Source organism: Pinus tabuliformis, chromosome 8 (assembly GCF_031772625.1).
Source record: "Pinus tabuliformis cultivar Carrire ecotype Pingquan chromosome 8, CPIR1, whole genome shotgun sequence".
Taxonomy (NCBI): Eukaryota; Viridiplantae; Streptophyta; class Pinopsida; order Pinales; family Pinaceae; genus Pinus; species Pinus tabuliformis.
This window is the reverse complement of record NC_142294.1, coordinates 508,590,241-508,610,280: the sequence shown is the minus strand read 5'-3', so window position 1 is coordinate 508,610,280 and position 20,040 is coordinate 508,590,241. Positions and strand designations below refer to the sequence as shown.

The 20,040-nt window shown below is 42.3% G+C and overlaps 1 protein-coding gene across 4 annotated transcripts in view; it reads left to right on the top strand.

The window, feature by feature from the left end:
- Nucleotides 1-20,040, top strand: part of LOC149236313 (nucleoside hydrolase 3-like) — a 335,414-nt gene that overhangs the window by 82,253 nt on the left and 233,121 nt on the right. Inside the window, exon 2 of one of the 4 annotated variants that reach the window (XM_089372375.1) lies at nucleotides 10,311-10,359. The exons of the other annotated variants lie outside the window; for them this stretch is intronic. The gene's annotated coding sequence lies outside the window, so the exon portion shown is untranslated. The remainder of the gene's footprint in view (nucleotides 1-10,310; nucleotides 10,360-20,040) is intronic. 4 annotated transcript variants of the gene reach the window in all.

The following is a 20,040-nucleotide window of genomic DNA, read 5'->3' as shown; positions in this document are numbered from 1 at the left end:
AGTGGCGCATCATCAACATGGTGGGATCATATCTTGTGTTAACACTTATAACCAGGGACTTTTTTAGGGGATGCTGATGATCAAAGATAATGGGGGAAACATTCATTGGGAGGTTATGGACTGCAAAGGAGGCATTATTATTGACACTTACTATTTGAACAATCCACTTCAATTGGACTAGAGAGAGGTTATGAGTTGGTATTCTACTGAACGGGTGGCACTTCTATCCAGAGGTGCGACACAATGGAAAACGTGGAATGTTGAGAATGATAGGCTCCCTATTTGGCAATGGGACACAAGTGGGTCATCCCATCATACGACCAAGCTTGATCGCCCTATTTGGAAGAGGGATCCATGGGGATTGTCCCATCATATGGAAGGGCTTAACCAAGCAGGAAAGCACAACTAGGAGGAAGAAGGGGTCATGGCTCTAGCAACATACATTTTTGTTGTGTGAATGTCCCACTTTTTGGGGGAAAACTCCAAGAACATGTTTGCCAACACTAGAGGTTAAAGCTTCTAAAAGCAGTGGTTAATTTGGAAGATGAATGTAGTAGCATGAGAGCTCAACTTCCTAATAGTAGATTTCTAGTTTGCACCTATATTAGATTGGAACAATAAAATCTTCGGGAAAGCACGATTGGGGAATTGTTAGCAGGTCAGCCAATAGCATATGGCAACACGTGGTAGCATAAAGTCCCTTGAATGATGATCTAACTAGAGTATTTTTGTCAAAGGAATTCTCACTTGTTAAGAAGTCCCTTATGGACCAACATGATATGGTTTATCAAAGGAGGTTTTCTAGTTGCATTTGGGATATCAGAGCATCCTTGCTTTATTTTGAGGGATGATGCTGGAAAAGGGGATCATGAGGAGCAATAATCTTCAATCTTATTAGCAATTTTTGGGGAGCATGACTTACATCTTTATGATATGACAAAGTGTGGAAGGATTGGGATGATACAATAATTGCACAAGGAAGCATTCTACAAACTGGTATGAGATCTTGGTATTGATGTTGGAATTGCTTGGGGTCAAACAATTGCAAGAAGGAAGGACTATAATGTCCCTTTTTCCAAGCATTGGGAACGAAGACAACTCAGTATCCTAGCCATTACAATAGGCTACAAATAAAAAAATAATGTTGAAATGTCTAGGAATTAATTAATTAAAAAGTGACTAAGGAAAAATAATATTATAAGTCACTTTAATATTATAATTCAGTACCCCTACCATGTCATCAGTGCACTGTGCTTGTTCTTTGATGCCCTAAGGAATTTGGAAATTTTGATACTTGGGTTTTGTTCTTTTCTCTCTGTAGACAACTTCTGATGTAATGCACATAGCATACTGCCCAATGCTAACCCTGTTTAGCGACCTAGAAAATTGTTTAACCAATTTTTACTAAGATGTCACTAGCCACTATCTTCTCTAACTAGAAAAATTCAACGTGGAATGGACTCCTCTCATGAAGCTGAACAAACTAAGACCAAGTTGACATTTTGACCACCGGGACCACTTTGCTTTGAGAACCACGAACTACCTCGAAAATTGTGAAAGTTGTCAATATGAGACTACCATGCATGAGGGTTGTCTAAGAAGCAATGCACCAAAGGCAAGGTCACCTACAAACTCTATAGACTCTGACCATGTGATAGGACAAAGACGCACCTTGATGTGGGTTGGACTGGCCCATACACTGGTGATTACCCCTACATAAGCAGGTTGTTAGTTTTTGTAGCATCGGAGGAGTTCTAGTCTCGAAACCTTGTGGAGAGGCTAAAGCACATGAGATCTCCATAACCCATAAATCGTTTTTGGAAATTCCACCTAGAAGTGTCTCAATTAGATTATTAGCCTATTTTTTAATGTTTCCTAAGTGTAAACTTAGGAAATCTGGTTAATTAATCAAAATTAATTGAGATAAGGTGTGAATCATCTAGAAACTCACACGGATCGACTCTGATATGATCTTGGCCGTTGGAGCTCCAACAGAGGATTATAAGAAGAAGTCGATGGGTAGATGGGGAATACACTTGAGGCACTTTTGAGAACCACAGAAAGTTCGATTTCCTTGGAAAGTTCGATTTTCCAGAGGTAGTAGCAGGAAGAGTTCGAGCTTCAGAAGGAAGCAAAGATAGAGAGGGGTAGAGACGGTGAAGCTGGAGGCAGATTTCCAGATCCGGTGAGTGCATTTGTAGAGAGGTCGAAATTTCTCCAGGAAGCTGCGTAGAGGCTTCATTGGGTAGTTCGATTTGCTGAGTAAGGAAGACGTTTTCACTTCCAGAGGCTGGGCAGATGTTCCAGAGGGCTAGAGAAGCGTTTCCCCAGTCAGTAGCAGGAAGGACAACTTGATTTTCAGTGGTTCCAAGATAAGCGCGTAGTAGACTGCGCTAGGGTGACACAGAAGCTGCACAAAGCTAGGTGGACGACTTGATTTTCAAAGGCAATTGAGTGTCGGGATTGCTCGTAGTGAGGGGAATTTCCCTGAAGATATTTTTGCTAGTATTTTCTCTGCAAGATAGCCAGTATTCGACATCCAGATTGTACTCGGATAAATTCACTGTTGCTTAATAATAAAACCCTCAACTGTTGCATCGGTTTTCCTGAGTTGAGTTTTTCTGGGGACACATGTCCAAAAATACTTGTCTCAAATTTTGTGTGTGTGCTAGATTTTCTCAATTTCCAATGTGATTATTTTCAGTAGTTTTATTTGTGAAGATTGCAGTGTGATTCATTCAGTATTTTCCGTAGCAAATAAATTGTTAATTAATTAACAATTAGAAAAATAATTTCCAGTTGCTGCAAGAAGAATTTCAGACTTGAAATTTTCACATGGTATCAGAGCGTGATTGATTAGCCAGGAAGCTCATAAGTGAAAGATAAAAATTTCGCTATTCAGAGGGAGCAACAGGCCAAAATTTTCTGGTGTTGCACAGTACCTAACCAGGCTGTATGAATTGCTGGGCAAGGGTTCGATCTTCAGTTGCAGGGTGGTAGAAAATTCATTTTGTCCATAATAGTGATTCCAACAGGCAGAAGGAGAAGCAACAACTCATATTTTCATTGAGCATATTCATTCGTTAGGCGCAAAGGGTTTTGCAGTAGTTTGCGGTAGTAGAATCAGTGTCAGGTGGAAGAGAAAAGCACACACAATAGAGGGAAAATTTCTCTCAGGGGATCTCGAGCTTTAGAGATCTATTTTCTAGTTGCAGATTGGCAGTAGCTGTGGGTAGAGTTCCTCACTCCATAAGGGAGTGCGAAAAGCAGATCCAGTAGCTAAGCAAAGGGAAAGAGGGAGTTTTCGACTCGATTCGAGATGGCTACAACTGGGCTCAGAGATCAAGACAATTTGGATAGTGCCTCCAACTATGTCATTTGGAAGACAAGAATGTCCTTTCTCCTTGATGAGTATGCTCTAAAGACCTACGCAGAGAACGTGATAGCAGTACCTCAGGATGCAGATCAACAGGAGTATAAAAATGAAATGGCGAAGGCGAAGTGGATGATCTTGGATGGAGTTCGAGATCATATAGTCTCACATGTAGCTGACAAGAATACTACCAAGGAGATGTGGGATGCTCTCTCTACACTATATCAGAGTCCTACCAAACAACAGAAGATGTTTTTCCATGAGAAGTTGAGGAGCATCAGGATGCAGAAGGGTGAGGGCATAGATCACTTCCTCATTAGGATTCAAGAGGTCCGAGATCAACTATCAGCTGTTAGGGAGGTGCCCCAAACCACAAAGCTTGTACGATTGGCACTAAACAGTGTCTCGGAGGACTGGCAAGTGTTTGTCCAAAGCATATTGGGTAGAGACACTAAGCTTGGATGGGATAGGATGTGCGTTGATCTACAACAGGAGGAGTTGAGGCGAGCTTTAGTAAAGAGCACCATCAACAGAGATAGCAACAAGGGCGCGAAGAGTGAGAACGAAGAGGAGAATGTGGCCCTAACATCGAAGGGTCCCAGTCAGGGGAAAGGGTGTTGATTTGGGGTAGCATTGAATGTGCTCTAGGCCTCAAATTTTGCAGGGAGGCTTGGGCACATGTATTCCAAAGAACCCAGAAAGCGTTTTGGGAAATTTCACCCAAAGCCAATTTTATTAAATAATTAATATTTTTTAATGGGACCCTGATCCCTAAGTCTAAACTTAGGAAATAAAAAATATTAATGGGTATTAATCTAATTGTGGGTGTAACTTCTAGAAGAAGATGAGGATCAAGCTAAAATGAGTTTAGCCATTGGTTAGCTTTTAATTTGGGTTGTCGAATGTCAACGAGAAGATTATTTAAGGAAGCTTGAGGGTCATTTGGAAAGCACACCGAGAGATGAAGAGATCGAATTTCTGAAGTGAGAAGTTCTTATGAGGAAGTTCTGATTGAGGAGATTTCTTGCAGCTGAGGGGTAGGGATAGCATCCGAAGAGAGAGAGATATTTTCTTAGCCAGAGAATCATCAACAGAGAGAGGCAGAGAGTGATCCAACAACTCTTACGCAGAGGCTAATGCAAGCCCATGAAGGGCCACGCAGAGGCAGCGTAGAGGGTGAGAGAAAGTCCGAAATTTTGTTGGGCAGAGTCGGTTTCAGAAGCCGGGAGCTGGGGTGTGCAATTGGGAGGCTGAGAGCAGTGACTCCGGGTAGCAAATCGATCAACTGGTTGGGTGACGCAGTGTCTAGAGGGGTTGACGCAGGGACTGTGTGAGGACTGCGCAGAGGCAACATAGGGCCTGCCAGAGGCACCTCATCCAGTGTCTGGATCAACCGAGATTTTTCTTAGTGATTGTGTGAGGTAATCTCACAAATTTTTCTGCCAGTATTTCTCTCTGTAATTGAATAACCAGTGAGGTATTAATAAATGTATTCAGAATTTGCTACTGCTTAATAATAATAAATCCTCAGATCTGCTGCACCGATTTTCCCGCATTGGGTTTTTCCAGGGACATTTGTCCAAAAACAACGGTGTATTTTCTTTCTTGTTCAGTCTTTTGTTTCCGCATATAATTTTAATTAAGTGAAGGTTGCAGTAGTATTTACTTCGATATTTACTGTAGCACACAATAAATAACTTCTATGAATTAACAAGTATGAGAAGTAACATTAGCTGGCTGTAGTAGGGATTCCGATTGAGGAATTTTCACAAGGGGGAGAAGAAGAAGAAGTAGGACCTATCCAAGGTCAAGTGCTTCAGATGTGGTGAGCTAGGCCACTATAGTACGTAGTGTCCTCTCAGGAAGAAGGACAAGCAGGAGAAGCAAGACCAAGCAGTAGCGTCTGTTGAGATAGACAAGTTGTCCTCCAGGTTGGAGGAAGAATTTGCGATGTTTGCAGCTATACCTCCAGGAGAGAGGTGGGGCGATATGGTACTATAGTCCTAAAGCAGCACAAAGTTTGGGCAGGGTCCATTGAGGTGTCATTCTCATGGATCATTACCTTGCTACAAAGGGCCCACAATATTTAGTAGCACGATGGATCAGTGTCAGATGATGCAATCATCTTCTGGAGTGATAGTTAAAGACTAGTAGCAATAAGGTGTTGAGGAGCGCAGTGCAATGTTGATAGCAGAGCAGGAGACTCAGTAGTAGAGTCAGTAGCAACGTAGATTCTTCAGTGACAGTGCAGTAGCTAGTAGCAGTTGGGGCTTGGAGACAAATGCAACAGACACATTTGATTCAGAATTTCAGATGCTTCTCAGTTGCATTTGTTGTAGTTGCAACAGCAACAGATGAGAGGGAGTTGCAGTGCAGATGTAGAGTTGGTAGTAGTATAGCAGTGTCAACAGCAACAGAAATGCAACATCAGAGTTGCGTAGTGGTTGTTGGGTAGTGGCAATCAGTCACTGTGTCCAGACATCAATAACGTGACAGGGTGATACAGAGACATGGTGTTGTAGTAGCAGTGGTGCAACACTAGAACACCTTCCTTGATAAGAGGGAGTGTTAGTTTTTGTATCATCGAAGTTGTTTTAGTCTCGAAACCTTCTGAGAGGCTAAAACACATGAGATCTCCATAACCTAGAAATCGTTATTGGAAATTCCACCTAGAAGTGTCTCAATTAGATTATTAGCCCATTTTTTAATGTTTCTTAAGTCTAAATTTAGGAAATTTAGTTAATTAATCAGAATTAATTGAGATAAGGTGTGAATCATCTAAAAACTCACACAAATCGACTCCGATATGATCTTGGCTCTTGATTAAGTTTTAATCTTGGCCGTTGGAGCTCAAACAGAGGATTATAAGAAGTCAATGGGTAGATGGAGAATACACATGAGACACTTGTGAGAACTATAGAGAGTTTGAATTTCTAAAGGCAGTAGCCAGAAGAGTTCGAACTTCAAAAGGAAGCAGAGACAGAGGGGGGCAGAGACAATGAAGCTGAAGAAAGATTTCCAAATCCGGTGAGTGCATTTGCAGAGAAGCCAAAATTTCTCCATCGAAGTTGCACAAAGGCTTCATTGGGGCAGTTCAATTTGCTGAGGAAGGAAGATCTTTTCAGTTCTAGAGGTTAGGCAAGGTTCCAGAGGGCCGAAGAAGCGTTTTCCCAATCAGTAGTAGGCAGGATGGCTTGATTTTCAGTGGTTGTTGGTTGAGCATGTAGCAGACTGCGCCAGGGTCATGCAGAAGCTACGCAAAGCTAGGTGGATGACTTGAATTTCGGTGGCAGTCGAGTGCCTGGATTGCTCGGAGTGAGGGGAATTTCCCTCAAGATATTTTTTCCAGTATTTTCTCTGCAGGATAGCCAATATTCGACATCCAGATTGTACTAAGATAAATTCGCTGCTGCTCAATAATAAAACCCTTATCTACTGTAATGGTTTTCCCAAGTTGGGTTTTCTCGGGAACACTTTTCCAAAAATAATTGTCTCAATTGTGAAGATTGCAGTGTGATTTATTCAGTATTTGTCGTAGCAAATAAATTGTTAATTAATTAATAATTAGAAGAATAATTTCCAGTTACTGCAATAAGAATTTCAGACTTGAAACTTTCATACAAGACCCCATAAAACCATTAGTCCTCTAGTAATGCCACCTAAGGCCCTTCAATCCTATTACCCACCACCTGTGGATGACCCTATAGGATAAATTTTCTCCTAGATTTGTCTTCAGCCAACAACCAAGAACCCCTTGCAACCACCTGATAGCTCGATGTGCCACCGTTCTCCACCACTTGAGTCGGTTATTGTGTGCTCTCGCTCATCTGTTATGATCGTATGTTTGAAGGTGGGCCTTCCAACCCCGAAAGTATGACTTTTCATTATGTAATTGGGTGTTTATGCTTGCTTTTCTTGGGTACATTTGGGCATGGATTAGTAAGGGGATTTGATAGAAGAAACGACCTTTGACTTTACTTTTGTTCCCTTACCTCAACTTGGGGGGTTAATTTTGTATCCTAGTCTCGTGGGATCTCCTCTATTGGCTACTAGCTTCCTGATACCATATATCTCACTCCCCTCCGCTCATTACTAGCCCTTTTCACATTTTCCCCATCTTGGTCCACATTTGTCCATTGGGTCCTGTTGACCAATAGAGTGTACCCAATTTTTTTTGAAGACTCTATGCCCAAGGATGTATTAGAGGCTTCATGTACCATCAGAGAACATCATATCACAAGAGTTTTTCAACTCTACTTTTTCTTCTTATCTTCTTTTGTTGTACTCAGATTCCATAAACCCCGTGGGGATGATGTAAAGTGATGCTAGTATGATGAGTTGAGTCATGTAACAGGCCTAGGTAGCTTGGGACCTTTTCATCAAGTGAGTTCACTATGGAAGGTCTTTTTCACTTGGTTAATTATTATATCGTTACGAGGACTTAATAATTAATTGAGTTTTTTTCTCCAAGCATAACCCCACAGCTGAAGTGCGGCTTGACAATGAGGCCCTGGGTGAGTCCTAGTGTTTAGGGTCATTGTATATTACCATACTAGATCACATAAATTTTTTTGTGGAATTTGATTAGGTCTAAGGGGTCATTTTTTAATTTAAAAAATTTCCCGCAGGGTGAAAATTGAAATAAATTTTATATATGAAATGTAATAAGTGATGTTTAGAGAAGTTGTATGGGGTATGTGTGATCAAAATTACACCTGTCACCCTCAAATTAATAGTATGACATACTTTGAGGGGTTAAAAATGTGTTCTAGACCCTCAAAATCCACTTTTCCTAAGTTTAGTGGGAAATTTGGTAATAAATTAAACCAAAAATAAATTAAATGGAAAAAAATAAATAGCTCCATGTGACAAAATGACATGGAAATGACTTGGACATTATCTCAAGTCAAAGGAATGAGTTAAAGAATAACTGAAGGATTATTTGGTACCTTGCATCATAAATACATGGCCCACTCGAGGAAATCAAATTTTTGACAATAAATGAGGAAGTTGCTTACTTAGAAAATTCCAATTTATGGAGTTAATGCATATTTGAGAGAATATTCGGCAGAGATTTTTGTGGGAAATTGTCCTCACATGGGTTCCTACCCTTCTACACTTGTCATTTCATCATGGAATTCGATTTTGCTTCAGGGATTCTTGTTGCCACTTGGGAAATTCGAATTTGCATGAAGGAGCATTGGGATTTTCACCCATTTGTTTTGAGATTGTCACCATTTTCCTTGAGATTGACTCCCAAACTTTTATACAATAGAGCCATGTGCTCTCACTATGTATCCATTGAAAACGAGCTATTGTGTTTGGGGAATCTCTGCTCTTATGTACACTTATGTTCTATTGCAATAAAAAACTTGGGGGTTCACATATGAGGTGTTGTTGTTCTTAAGCATGGTAATATCTTGATCATTGTGCTTCATTTTCTACTTATGCTATTGTGTTCATTAGTTTCCATTATGCTTTTAGAGATTTGTTAATGTGTAGCTATCTCACATTGTCATTTGGTTTTGAGAGTTTGCTCTAGATAGAGAAAGTTTTAGTTGATTTTTCAATAAATCTGTAAGATCTCTTTATCATTGTATTTCTTTTAACCCATGTGGATCTAATGTGTATTTAAAGTTGTGTAGAGACATCTCTTGGATCAAGCCTCGAGTGTGGGGAAATTCTTGGAGGAATCATTCCTCTTGAGAAAGTTCATTGAAGAACTCACATTTGTCATATTTCAAGGTCTCATCTTACAATTTTGTGTTGTAGGGATCCTTGGCCTTTACCTTGTGTTTCAAAATCGAATTTCATTTAAAATCATTTGTCTCAATTTCTTGTGCTAATAACTTTTTTTTTTGCTATTGAAGAGCATGTTGAAAATTAGGCAAGATTTGGAGTTTTGCTCCAATTCCTTTGTGTTGACAGGATTGAGGAAGCTAAAGTTTAAAACTCTACCTATTTGTTGTAGGACCCCAAGAGCACTTGAGCATCAATTTTAGGGAGGCCATGGGAAATCTTGGACAACAACAAATTAGCTTGGCTGTGGGATTTGGGCACTTGTAATTTTCAGATTTCAAGAGTTGTTCATTGACCATTGTGGTTGCCACTTCTTGGAAGGAGATCTTGGTTCCTATAGACTTCTATTTTGTAATTTTCCCTTCCATCTTTTGGTCATCCCATTAAGGGGCCTTATACTCATCTAAAAAAACTAATAAAATATCTAGTTTCTTGTGGGAGCTTGGGTTTTACCGATGATATCCCTTCTCTCCATTTAGGGAGAGAAACATGTGGGTAGATTAACTTTTCCATTTTCTTTGTTTCCATTTTAATTGCATGCTTAAAATTTACACAACCTCACTCATCACATTTATATTTTGTTTAGATAAGTTTGCTACAATTCAACATAAGACTTTGCATTCGTTATTTTATATATTGCTTTGAGCTACAAGCACTTTACTTTGAGAAATCTACTCTTCACATGCAAACATTTCAATTTCTAGCAAACTTTAATTTTGTTTACTAATTCATTTCCATTTAGTTTGACAAATTTGTTTCATGTATATTTGAATGCATGCTTCATTTCTATGCTACATTGTTATTTTGAATATTGGAGCATTCTATTTTCAATGTCTACTTGAAACAAGTTTATCTACAAGCAACTTGCTTGCATCATTTCTAGTTTGCTTACAAGCTAATCTCCATTTGAAAGTAATATTTGCAATATATTGTTGAGCAACGTTTCCTTTGAAGCAGTGCAAATTTAATATTTCTTTGGGAGAACTTACTTGCATTTCATTTAAGCATTTTAGATTAGCTTGCATTTCTAATTTACCTCCAAGTATAACCTTGGTTGATAGACATTATAAGAAAAATACTTTCTTGGAAAATTCTTCCAACTGGTATGAAGTAAGGTAAAGAGTGTGTGACCTTGCAGTTATGGAGGTGGCTTGTCTCCTTCAAGGAACAAAGGCACATGCTGGCTTGTAAGACTTCCCTCAGCCCCTCTTTCTTACAATCACGCCAATTTTCACCCTTTGATAAGAGTTCAAAAAGAAGATCTCTCATTTAGATTAGAAATCTAGCTTAAAATTAACCAAGATAATTGCATATAACCTTAGTTAAGTGCATTTCATATTAACACATTTTACTTGCAAATTATTTACTTGTCATGATGAAAATGTTTTGAATTGAATATCTCATTTGGGCAAGTATCATATTGTTTATTTTGCAAAGTGAAGTTTTAGCTTGTCTCATGATTTTATTTGCCTCCTTACATGCTCTAGTATTGTGAATGATTATATTTTGAAAGCATTTCTTTGGAAGCAATTTTAAATCTTGCTAACATCTTCTTGATTGACAAGGTTACTTGTGTTTCACTTTGAAACATTTCATTTTAAAGTAATTGTTATTTATTTTAAAGCAATATGGCACTTTGAGGACTCATTTAGGCCTTCCAACAACCCTCTTGCCCGTTATTTTATCATTTCAGCTAGCTTTGGATGGCTTATTTTTCTTTTCATGAGATATTTGGTGGGCTTGTCACCAAAGAAATGTTATTTTGTATTGTTATTTTATCATTTCGGTTAGCTTTGGATGGGTTATCTTTCTTTTCATGAGCTATTTGGTGGGCTTGTCACCAAAGACGTTATTTTGTATATTAAAATATTATTTGGGGCTAGATTAGGCTAAATTGAACTTGAGGAGCCTCATATAATAAGAGAGGCCTCATTTTGTATTTCATCATCACTTGGATTTCGATCTCTCTTCTTGAAAAACTTAGACCAACAATTGTTGGATGAAATTTGGATGTTTGGATGCATTTTGACATTTGGAAATCTTCGCTATCTTTTCTTGGAGCTTCTTTTTGCAATGTTGATGGATGGATATATTCTCATTGTCTTGTAAGTACATTTTGATGCTATATTTTACATTGATAAATGTCTAATGTATGGAATGTTATTTCATGATCTTTAATGTGCCCTAGTTTAATGCGAATTTGTGAGAACATTAAGGTTATTGCATGCATTACTCAAGATAATGATGAATGAATGTTCATAGAGGTTAATCTTGCATCTTTGAAACTCCAACTATTGTCAACAAAGTATAAAATTGTATAGTAGTTGTGAAGCTGCCTCCTCTAGGGATAGCGAAGTTGCATTAGATCTCCTTCAAGAGCGAAATTATCAAATCAAAGTAATTCTCGACTCCATTTCTCCCAGTGGTCAGGCACTAGTCTAGAATCCTTGGTGATCACTTTCTTATTGACAAATCAATCTTTCTTCACCTTTTTCTCTCTATTTTCTTCGTCCCTCTAAGGCGAAGGGAGCTCCTCTAGGGCTTGGTGCGAAATCCTCTACGTTAGTTTTTGTTGCATTGGGGGTGTTCTAGTCTCGAAACTTTGAGGAGAGGCTAAGAACAAGAGTTCTCCATAACCCCGAAATTGTTTATGGAAATTCCATCTAGAAGTGTCTCAATTAAATTATTAACCTATTTTTAAATGTTTCCTAAGTCTCAACTTAGGAAAAGTGGTTAATTAATCGGAATTAATTTAGATATGGTGTGAATCATATAGAAACTCACACGGCTTTACTGTTGGGATTTCTAAGTCTAACTGTTAGAAATCCTTCATGTACTTTCTGATTTATTTCTGCCTACTTGTTTTGTTTAAATAACAAGTTATTTACCATGTAAATATTGAAAATAAATAAAAGTACATGCTCAACACATTACAGATCATCCACTGAAGGAAAACAAGCACACAAGTGACACTGTTGTTTTTGGACCAATGTCCCTGGAAAAACCCAATGCGGGAAAATCGGTGCAACTATTTGAGGGTTTTATTATTAAGCAGTTTCAGAATACAATCTGGGTGCCAAACCGGCTCACCCAACAAAGAATGATCTCAGCAGTAGTACCTCTCAATCAGAGATAGATATTCTGGCTAAAACCCCGAATGAACAATCCCACAGTTCTCAGCGCGAATCTGCCCCACAAAATCTCCAGCGTCTGCCTCTAGGGACTGCGTCAGCCTCTTTGGCCCAACGTCACCCCAACTCACCCTGCGTCAGCCTCTGGAGGCACTCTGTCAGCCTCTAGAGCCTATGCGTCACCCACGCTGGCTCTCTTTGGAACTACGCAGCTTCTGGCTGCCTCTGCGTGGGCCCTGACTGGCTTTGCTTGGCCTCTAGCTGGCTCTGCGTCCCTCTCTTCCGGCTTTTGCACTGATGCTCCTGATACCCTCTCTGCCTCTCTGCTTCTGTAGTCACTACCCCTCACTTGCAACTCTGATCACTCCTTCGATTTCCTCAGCAAGCCCTGCCCCAGAAAATCGAATTATTGATCAACTCGGTGTGTTCTCCAAGTGACCCTCAAGCCTCCTCTTATACTTTTCTCGTTGACAATTCAACGGCCGAGATTAAGTCCCTAATCAACGGCTAAGATTAGATCTTGCTTGACCCATGACTTTTGGACCCTTCTAACACAGTTTTATACTAATTCACATTAATATTTTATTTTCCCTAAGTTTAGACTTAGGGACTCCAATAAAAATATTAATTATTTTAATATCTCCCAAACTGTTTTGGAATCTGCCCAAACCATTTTTGGGAATTGGAGATCTCATGTGCTTTAGCCTCTCCACCAATTTTTGTGGCTAGAGCACATCCAATGCTACCCCAAATCAACACTCCCTCTTAGTGAGGACTGTGCTCTAGTAATACTCTTCACTGAGCATCACCCTGATCATCCGGCATCGGTCCTGGTGCTGATGCTAGGCCTGCTGCCCAACATCCTTTGTACTGCTGCATCATGTACTGCTACCCATGGCCCTGCCACTGCCACTGCTGCATCCGTACGACAACCCCTCTCATCATGCTGCATCGTGCTGCCCATAGCACTGCCACTGCTAACTGCTGCACTGCAACTCAGTTACTGAGAAGTAACTGATCTCCCAACTCTGACATCTCTGTCAAGCTAGAGACACCCACGATGCTGAAACTCCTTCTGTCGCTGACAAGTGCTCCCTCTTTGACCTCTGCGCTGTTGCAACAACTCCATGCACCTCGCACTGCTGCCTCACGTTGTCTTGGGACTCCTGCACTGTAGCTCCCTCTGTCGCTCCATCTGCATCCGTCTCTACTAACATTCGCCAATACTGCTACTCCTCTTCGGGCTCCCGTAGCAAGGTATAATCCAAGAGGCTGGATACCTCAAGGATCCTGCCCCTTATCGCATGTAGTCCATCTGACTACAGCTCGATGTCTCGCCACTTCCTCTCAAGTGGCGTGTGAGCACTCATGGCATAGTCATCATTCGTCTCCACTTCCTTCTCCGCCCTTGCTGGCGCAACATTGGTCTCGGAAGCCTCTCCCTTGCTCTTCTTCCTTGGAAACTGGCTTGCATAGTGACGCAGTTCCCCATAGTGGAAGCATTTGACTTTGGAGAGGTCCTTCTTCTTTCGTTTCTTCTGCTTTCCCTAAAATGCTAGGGCAGCATCCTCCTCTTCCTCCTTGATTCTGACCCCCTTGCCGCTGCTTCCTGCCTTGGTCAACCTTATGATCTCTTCTTGGCAAAGAGCCGCCCACAGTTCCTCCCAATCTGGAAGGGTCGACCTATCCAGTATGCTTTGGACAAACACCTCCTAGTCTTCTGAGACTGCATTTAGGGCTATCCTCACCATCAATTCTTGATTCGGCGTGGCCCCTATGGAAGTCAGCTAATCCCGGATCTCCTTCAATCGACGGAGGAAGGTGTTGATCTGTTCTCCCTTTTGCATCTGGTATGACTGCAACTGATTTTCTAGTAGCATCTTCCTCTGCATGGAAGTATGCTGATACAATTTCATGAGGGCATCCCACATCGCATTTGCCGTTTCCTTTACGGTAGTATGTGGTACTACATGGTCCTTGACCCCGTCAAGGATGTTGCTCTTGGCCCTCGCCATTGCCTCCTTGTACTTGTCGTTCTCAACCGAGTCAACTGGGATCACTATCGTCTTCAAGGCGAAGTGCTTGAGACGATTCCTGTCTAGAACGAACAAGATTTTGGCCTTCCAGAATATGAAGTTTGAGGCTCCGTCCAGTCTGTCCTGGTCTCTTACCCTGTTCATTGCCATTCACTGCTCCTCTACTTTCCTTCTGGAAGTTCTCGGTGTGAATCCCTCGAAGCCTCGATTTCCCTCCTGGAAACCCCTCTGCCAATGTCGAGATGTCCCCACTCCGATTGTTAGTGCAGCTACACCACTGATCCAGATTTCTTTGTTAGAAATCCTCAGTAGCAACTCCCTCCTCCTTGGTCTTGCCCTGTTAGGTATTGTTCTCACCACAGTACCCCACCAGCTTCACTCCGCAGCTTACCCACAGCCTCCTATGCCTCAGCAAACTGAAGGTTAGAGCTTCTAGGCTCTGCGTAATCTTGACACCAGCAAAATCCGCACCTCCTGGCCATGGGCGTCAATTCTTCTTGACTGAGAAAGATGACTGGGCACTGCATAGGTCAGGTCTGCTCCCTTCTGCCACTGCGCTGATTCTCCTCCCGGCTCAAATTTGATGACGCAGGCACTGCGTCACCCCTCCCTTGCTGCTTCTCCGTTAGGAACAACTTCTGTCACTCGGGACAATTGTTTCTACTGCTGCTGCTCTACTCGGCTGATACCCTCAGTTCTCTTGTGATCTGCAACCACGCTCTGATGCCATGTTGGAATTTCTAAGTCTAACTGTTAGAAATCCTGTCATGTACTTTCTGATTTATTTCTGCCTACTTGTTTTGTTTAAATAACAAGTTATTTACCATGTAAATACTAAAAATAAATATAAGTACATGCTCAACACATTACAGATCATCAACTGAAGGAAAACCAAGCACACAACTGACATTGTTGTTTTTGGACCAATGTCCCCGAAAAAACCCAATGCGGGAAAATCGATGCAACTATCTGAAGGTTTTATTATTATGCAGTTTCAGAATACAATCTGGGTGCCAAACCAGCTCACCCAATAGAGAATGATCTCGGTAGTAGTACCTCTCAGTCGGAGATAGATATTCCGGCTAAAACCCCAGATGAACAATCCCACAGTTCTCAGCTCCAATCTGCCCCACGAAATATCCAGCGTTTGACTCTAGGGACTGCGTCAGCCTCTCTGGCCCAGCGTCACCCCAACTCACCCTACGTTAGCCTCTGGAGGCACTATGTCAGCCTCTAGAGCCTTTGTGTCACCTACGCTGGCTCTCTCTGGCATTGTGCAGCTCCTGGTTGCCTCTGCGTGGGCCCTGATTGGCTCTGCGTGGCCTCTAGATGGCTCTGCGTCCCTCTATCCCAGCTTCTGCGCTGATGCTCCCGGTACCCTCTTTGCCTCTCTTCTTCTATACTGCCCCTCAGCTGCAACTCTAATCACTCCTTCGATTTCCACAGCAAGCCCTGCCCCAAAAAATCGAATTCTTGATGAACTCAGTGTGTTCTCCAAGTGACCCTCAAGCCTCTTATACTTTTCTCGTTGACAATTCAACGACAGAGATTAAGTCCCTAATCAATGACTAACATTAGATCTGGCTTGATCCATGACTTTTGGACCCTTCTAACACAGTGTTATATTAATTCACGTTAATATTTTATTTTTCCTAAGTTTAGACTTAGGGACTCCATTAAAAATATTAATTATTTTAATATCTCCCAAACTGTTTAGAATATGCCCAAACCATTTCTGGGCATTGGAGATCTCATGTGCTTTAGCCTCTCTACCAATTTTCGTGGCTAGAGCATATCCGATGCTACCCCAAATCAACACTCCCTCTTAGCGAGGACTGTGCTCTAGTAATACTCTTCACTGAGCATCACCCTGATCATCCGGCATCGATCCTGGTGTTGACGCTAGGCTTGCTACCCAACATTCTCTGTACTGCTGCATCATGTACTGTAACCATGGCCCTTCCACTGCCACTGCTGCATCCGTATGAGAACCCCTCTCATTATGCTGCATCGTGCTACCGATAGTACTGCCACTGCTAACTGCTGCACTACGACTCAGTTACTGAGAAGTAAGTAACTAATCTCCCAACTTTGACATCTTTGTCAGGCTAGAGGCACCCACGATGCTGAAACTCCTTCTGTCACTGACAAGTGCTCCCTCTCTGACCTCTGCGCTGCTGCAACAACTCCATGCATCTCGCACTACTGCCTCACGCTGTCCGAGGACTCCTGCATTGTAGCTCCCTCTGTCGCTCCATCTGCATCCGTCTCTATTGACATTCTCCAATACTGCTACTACTCTTCGGGGATCCTGTAGCAAGGTATAATCCAATAGGCTGGGTACCTCGAGGATCCTGCCCCTTGTCGCCTGTAGTCCATCCGAATACAGCTCGATGTCTCCGCACTTCCTCTCAAGTGGCGTGTGAGCACTCATGGCATAGTCATCATCTGTCTCCACTTCCTTCTCTGCCCTTGCGGGCGCAACCTTGGTCTCGGAAGCCTCTCCCTTGCTCTTCTTCCTCGGACACTGGCTCGCATAGTGACCTAGTTCCCCATAGTGGAAACATTTGACCTTGGAGAGGTCCTTCTTTCGTTTCTCCTGCTTTCCCTTAGATGCTAGGGCAACGTCCTCCTCTTCCTCCATCTTGATTTTGACTCCCTTGCCGCTGCTTCTCGCCTTTGTCAACCTTCTGATCTCTTCTTGGCGAAGAGCCGCCCATAGTTCCTCCCAATCTGGAAGGGTCGATCTATCCAGTATGCTCTGGACAAACACCTCCAAGTCTTCTAAGACTGCATTCAAGGCTGTCCTCACCATCAATTCTTGATCCAGCGTGGCCCATATGGAAGTCGGCTAATCCCAGATCTCCTTCAATCGACTGAGGAAGGTGTCGATCTGTTCTCCCTTCTGCATCTGGTATGACCGCAACTGATTTTCGAGTAGCATCTTCCTCTGCACGGAAGTATGCTGATACAATTTCGTGAGGGCCTCCCACATTGCATTTGTTGTTTCCTTTTCGGCAATATGTGGTACTACATGGTCCTTGACCCCGTCAAGGATGATGCTCTTGGCCCTCACCATTGTCTCCTCATACTTGTCGTTCTCAACCAGGTCAACTGGGATCGCCATCATCTTCAAGGCGAAGTGCTTGAGACGATTCTTGTCTAGAATGGACAAGATTCTGGCCTTCCAGACTACGGAGTTTGAGGCTCTGTCCAGTATGTCCTGGTCTCTTACTCTGTTCACTGCCATTTCGCTACTCCTCTACTTCCCTTCTGGAAGTTCTCGGTGTGACTCCCTTTGAGCCTTGATTTCCCTCCTGGAAACCCCTCTGCCAATGTCGAGATGCCCCCACTCCGATCATTAGTGTAGCTGCACCACTGATCCAGATTTCTTCGTTAGAAATCCTCGGCAGCAACTCCCTCTTCCTTGGTCTTTCCCTGTTAGGTACTGTTCTGACCAGAATACTCCACCAGCGTCACTCCGCAACTTACCCACAGCCTCCTATGCCTCAACAAACTGAAGGTTAGAGCTTCTAGGCTCTGCACAATCCCGACACCACCAAAATCCGCACCTCCTGGCCATGGACGTCAATCCTTCCTGATTGAGAAAGATGACTGGGCACTACATAGGTTAGGTTTGCTCCCTTTTGCCACTGCGTTGATTCTCCTCCCGACTCAAACTTGATGACCCAGGCACTGCGTCACCCTCCCTTGCTGCTTCTTCGCTAGGAACAACTTTTGTCACTTGGGACAACTGTTTCTGCTGCTGCTGCTTTGTTGGGCTGATGCCCTCAATTCTCCTATGGTCTGCAACCACGCTCTAATACCATGTTGGAATTTCTAAGTCTAAATGTTAGAAATCCTTCATGTATTTTCTGATTTATTTCTGCCTACTTGTTCTATTTAAATAACAAGTTATTTACCATGTAAATATTGAAATTAAATAGAAGTACATGCTCAACACATTACAGATCATCAATTGAAGGAAAAACAAGCACACAACTAACACCGTTGTTTTTGGACCAATGTCCCCGGAAAAACCAATGTGGGAAAACTGTTGCAGCTATCTGAGGGTTTTATTATTAAACAGTTTCAAAATACAATCCGAGTGCCTAACCAACTCACCCAATAGAGAATGACCTTGGCAATAGTACCTCTTAGTCGGAGATAGATATTCTGGCTAAAACCCTGGATGAGCAATCCCACAGTTCTCAGCTCCAATCTGTCCCACGAAATCTCCAGCATCTACCTCTAGGGACTGTGTCAGCCTCTCTGGCCCATTATCACCCCAACTTGCTGGAATTTCTAATTCTAACTATTTAGAAACCCTTCATGTACTTTACTGATTTATTCCTACCTACTTGTTCTGTTAATTAACAAGTTATTTACCATGTAAATACTGGAAATAAATACAAGTACATTTTCAACACATTATAGATCATCAACTAAACAAAACAGAAACAAGCACACAAGTGACACCGTTGTTTTTGGACTAATGTCCCTGGAAAAACCCAACACGGGAAAATCGATGTAGCTATCTAAGGGTTTGATTTATTAAGCAGTTTCAGAATACAATCCGGCTCACCCAACAGAGAAAAATCTCGGCAGTAGTACCTCTCTACTGGGAAACAGATATTTCGGCTGAAACCTCGGATAAACACTCTGGCAGCTTCATAGCTCCAATTTGCCCCACGAAACCCCAACGTCAGCCTCTAGGGACTCTGTTAGCCTCTCTCTGGCCCAGCGTTAGACCAACATCACTCTGGCTTGGCCTGCGTCAGCCTCTGGAGGCACTGCGTCAGTCCTCTAGCCCTCTGCGTCACCCACGCTGGCCCTCTGAGGCACTGCGCAGCTTTTGGCTACCTCTGCGTGAGCCCTGGCTGGCTCTGCATGAACCCTTCGCTGCTTCTGCATCCCTCTATTCGGCTACTGCGCTAATCGTCCTGGTGTTATCTCTGCCTCTCTGCTTCTGTATTCACTGCCTCTCAACTGCAGCGTTGATCACTCTCTCAACTTTCTCAGCAAACCCAGCCCCAGAAAGTCGAAATCTTGATCTCTTGGTGTGTTCTCCAAGTGACCCTCAAGCCTCCTTTTATACTTTTCTTGTTGACAATTCAACGACCGAGATTAAGTCCCTAATCAATGACTAATATTAGATCTGACTTGATCCATGACTTTTGGACCATTGTAACTCAGTTTTATATTAATTCACATCAATATTTTATTATCCCTAAGTTTAGACTTAGGAACTCCATTAAAAATATTAATTATTTTAATATCTCCCAAACTAGTTAGATTCTGCCCAAACCATTTCTGGGTATTGGAGATCTCATGTGCTTTAGACTCTCCACCAATTTTCGTGGCTAGAGCACATTCGATGCTACCCCAAATCAACACTCCCTCTTAGCGAGGCCTGTGCTCTAGTGATACTCCTCACTGAGCATCACCTTGATCATCCGTCATCTGTCCCTGTGCTAATGCTAGGCATGCTTCCCAACATCCTCTGCACTGCTACATCATGTACTGCTACCGATGGCCCTGCCACTGACACTGCTGCATCCGTACGACAACTCCCTCTGCATGTGTGTTGCTGCTCATGGTCCTGGCACTGCCATTGATACATCTGCACTGCAACCCCTCTCATCATGCTACATCGTGCTGCCCATAGCATTGCCATTGCTAACTGCTGCACTGCAACTCA